The 208-nt window shown below is 68.8% G+C and overlaps 1 protein-coding gene across 1 annotated transcript in view; it reads left to right on the forward strand.

Moving 5' to 3' along the window:
• MAPK13 (mitogen-activated protein kinase 13) overlaps positions 1–208 on the forward strand; it is a 23,753-nt gene that overhangs the window by 6,187 nt on the left and 17,358 nt on the right. The gene's annotated exons all lie outside the window — the stretch shown is intronic.

Below are 208 nucleotides of genomic sequence, written 5' to 3' on the forward strand. Positions count from 1 at the left end.
CGGGTGCGGGGGGGGGGGGGGGGGTTGGCAGGGTCCTCCCTCGGGGATGTGGGATGTGGATTTTCAGGCCCAGCCCTGGCCTAGGAAGGCCAGGCAGCAGAGTGGCTGTGTGCTGGGGACCTTCGGGGGAAACGCCGCGAGCAAAGCCAGCCGAGCTGGTGTTTGGGGAGCACCTCGGAGCTGCCGGCCTCAGTGTACACATGAGGCC

Source organism: Myotis davidii, unplaced genomic scaffold, assembly GCF_000327345.1.
Source record: "Myotis davidii unplaced genomic scaffold, ASM32734v1 scaffold1036, whole genome shotgun sequence".
NCBI lineage: Eukaryota > Metazoa > Chordata > Mammalia > Chiroptera > Vespertilionidae > Myotis > Myotis davidii.